A 4,164-nucleotide genomic window follows, 5' to 3' on the forward strand; every position below is an offset into this window, starting at 1 on the left:
AAACTTTATTTTTGATTAGTAATATGCATTGCTTAGAACTTCGTTTGGACAACTTTAAAGGCGATTTTTCTCAATTTTTTGCAACCTCATCATTTCAAATAGTTGTATCTCGGCCAAATATTGTCCTATCCTAACAAACCATACATCAATGGGAAGCTTATTTATGCAGATTTCAGATGATGTATAAATGTCAAATAAAAAAAAATGGTCCCTTATGACTGGTTTTGTGGTGCAGGCAGGGTCACATATAATGTCTAACAATACAAAATGAATATGCATATGTACGTACATCTGTCCATCCATTTACAACTACACTGAAAACACACCAAAAATCGTACCTGATTTGGACGCAGGAGCGTTAGTTTCGTACATGACTCTCTGCTGCATGTGCTCCTTCTTAAATCTGCTGTCGTACGCGTTGAGCACCATTAAATCCCGGGACGTTTTGTTCTTGATCCAGTCGTCTGCGCGAGTTTTGTGGCTGTCGCTGATCTCCGGTGTCAGGCTGTCCGGTCTGTGCTTGTCCTTGTCGTGCTCCGTGCTGGAGACCGAGGCTGGCCGCTTGTTCCCGCCGAGATCGGGTCTGCCGTTGATCGCGTGAACCATGCTGCCGTTCACCAGAGGCACTAAATTGGGCGGCACGCCGCTAGTCCTGCGCGGGTTTGGACTCTGCCGGTTGAGCTCCGGAGGATCGTCCGGTTTTGAGAATCCGTTCGGGACCGGGATGCCGTTCGCCTGCCGCGCAGACTGGTATTCCGGTCCCAGTCTGGGTGGACGCTCCGAGGACAGCGGGTAACGGTCCAAGGGCTGCGGCGGACGCGAAACCGGGTCTCCAGACGCGTGATTCAACGCCTGGAAGTCTTTCCCCGATAACGGTTTCGCCGCCGGTCTACCGTCCTGAAATCCATGGGCTCTTTTGAGCTGCCGCGCGGTTTCAATGACAAACTCGATCCTGTCTGCTCCTTCGTAGTTCACGCATCCCCTGCAAACGGGCTCGGTAAAATCCCAGATCATAGCCCACGGCATGCGGGGCAAGTCGCATAAATAACACGACTGCCTCCTCGAAGCAGCAACCGCCGCGGACGACATCGCTCTTATAGGTGGAGAACCCTCCGAAGTACAGCACAATCCTGTCAGAAATGTTCGCGGGAAAAAGAGGTACGCTCCTCTCGTGTAATAATTGAGTTAGAAACAGAACTTCATAGTAGTGTGAGCTTTACTACGAGGCTCTCTCGCTCGCTCGCTCTCTCTCTCTCACTACTACCGCGTCCAGACCGGAGCTCAATGTGGAGCAGTGACGTCACTGACGCTCCCATTCTATTTACTTGATTCTTCGATAGAACTCCCCCTCCTGCGCATGCGCGCTGACGGCGCTCTCTCGACCAGGGTTGCCAGATTTTCACAACAAACCCAATTGCTACTTAAAACTAGCCCAAAGGACCCTTTTAACAAGACTGTGTGATTGTTTACCTTGTTTAACGGTAGTCAGCATCGTAAATCCTCAAAAGTTTTTAAATATTTTAATTAATTTTTTTAATGTATGTACATGTATAACACTATACTTTGTATTATATCACCTTTGCATCAGGGTAAAAAAAAGAATACGTTTTTGGCGAGGTTCCCCTGGTAAAATTCGCATTGCAGAGGCTAAACATCACGTTATTGGTGTCGCTTCAACCCGCGGCAACAGTGTTAAAGTAGCCTAATTCCTCGGGAAAACAGCGGACCTGGCAACACTGCTCTCGCCACCCGTTTCCTTTATTGAACTCTACTTGAATCGAGGCGAGAGCTGCGACGGCGGCGGCGAGAAGTAGGAAATAAGCGAAAGAGCGCTTTCGATATCACCAAAGACGCGTTGGAAACGATTCAAAGTCGAAAGTTGTGTTTAGACTCGGTATATGCAAATCAGTCAAATTCTTGCCGAAAGGAATGGTGAGCTTCTTCGATCGAATTTGGTTCCCATGAACACGGAAAACATGGAAATATGAGGGAATTGCGATTTACAGGCATGAGAAAGTGGATGTTAATGAAATCTTGTTTGTAGTGGATATAACATTTCTTGTAATCAGCAAGAAATTGCTCTATAAAATATTTTTTTCGCATGCATTAAATCACAAACGACTGGGAAATCATGGAAAAGATGTGGTTATTTATTCATTCATTTATTGCCTGATAGAAATATTTAATTAAAATGATGTATTTTGTAATTAAAGTTTATTCTTAATACTACTACTATTTTAGAATTACTCAAATATTAAAAAATATTATATATTTTAATTATTATGATTATTGGATATTCAGAGGCTGGCTGATGTAGACTAAAATTAGATGATCTAAGATCAGTCTGGGTTCAATCGTGCATTAAAATAGCAATAAAATATGTCTGGTGTTGGCCTTTTCTGGAGATCCCCCTACATTCCGGTTGTAAACAGTGTACAGAATCACTAACACGCCATTCAGAGTCAAAATTCATCTTACATTTTGCCGTTCTTAGTCATATATGTCATACTCATGAAATAAAACATTCACACTTTCACTTATACCACACAAACTTGACATTTTTGTTCTCGTTTAGATGGTTATAAACGTCACTGGGTACAACATGTCCACAGTGTGAGGAGAACCAACAAATAGCTTTGTAGGGCCTTCTCTTTTGTTTTGGCTCCGTTCCAATTGAGTGCAGCTTCAGGGCTCTTTGGGTGAAGCAATGCGTCTGAAATCTGCAGACACAAGGCAGGATGTGTTTGTGCAAGCCCTCGTGACGTTGGAAAGAGGAAGTAAGATGTTTAGTCACGTACCCACAGCTCGCCTCGCCCTTCTCAACGAACATTAAATCTGCTGGCCCTCAGCCAGGGCTTATGAACAACCCTCCTCAAGGAATTGCAGCGCTAGGGCGTGCTTTGCACCCGAGAAACTGTAAATACTGCCTTTTCTTTCCGGCCTGACAACTAATTCCTCAAGTTTGCAAGATGAACACATTCTGCAAGGCTGGTGTCACTCAAGGGCAACGTCTCTGAGATGCAAGGCCGAAGGTCATTGCTTGATATTGTTTTCTCTATCAACTGGCGGGTCGTGACTCAAAAACGGGCCAGTCACAAACTACAGTGAAAAACAATGGTGAATGGAAATAACAATAATGCATAAATAAGCATGCATAGTTAGGATAACAAAGGTAAAGGAAATATGAACCAGACTACAGTTTAAACAAGGATAAACATGGTCCGTGTCGACCATAATGTGTTTGTGCGGTGAATTATTGGAAACCGAAATCAAAGATCATACTCAAATTATAAAGAACGTGCATTTAATTGTCTTATTCATTCTTGTGATTATTAAAAATCTATGCAAATTAATTGGCTTAATATTGGGGTTATAATTCGTTAATACCTTTCAGTGTTCGTTTTTTTTCATGGAAATATGAGTTGCGATTTACAAGCATGGGAAAGTGGAAATGAATGAAATCTTGTTGGTAGTGGATATGATATTTCTTGTTATTCGCATGAAATTGCTCTATAAAATAATGTTTTTGTATCCATTAAATCCCAAAGGACTGGAAAACCATGAAAAAGGTGTGGTTATTTATTTAATTTCATCCTTATTTCAAATTTCAATTCAATTGAGGATTTATTTTATAATTAAAATTTATTCTTAATTTAATAATACTATTTTAGAATGACTTAAATATATATATATATACAAAATACTTTTACAGTTACAGTTTAATTTAAGTTTATTGCCACATCAGCTTCACATGCTATTTCATGGCAGAGATTATACATTAGAAAAACAATATAGTAGTAGGCCTACACAATACAATAAAAATAAATGGATGAAAATTAGAATTGTAATTATTAAATATTCAAAGTATAAATTCAGAGGCTGGCTGATGTAGACTAAACTGAGATGATCTCAGATCAGTCTGTGTTCACTCATGCATTAAAATAGCAATAAAATATGTCTGGCTGGAGATCCCCCTACATTCCTGTTGTGAAGAGTGTAGCACGCCATTCAGTGAGTCAAAATTCATCAACTCACAATAATAAGAGTCTTACATTTTGCCAGTCATAGCCATATGTGTGTCACACTCATGAAATAAAACTCTCACTTTCATTTATACCACACAGACTTGACATCAGATTTGTTCTCGTTTAGATGCGTATAAAC

The sequence above is a fragment of the Sinocyclocheilus rhinocerous genome, unplaced genomic scaffold (genome assembly GCF_001515625.1).
Source record: "Sinocyclocheilus rhinocerous isolate Xijiao unplaced genomic scaffold, SAMN03320098_v1.1 scaffold2653, whole genome shotgun sequence".
Lineage (NCBI taxonomy): Eukaryota > Metazoa > Chordata > Actinopteri > Cypriniformes > Cyprinidae > Sinocyclocheilus > Sinocyclocheilus rhinocerous.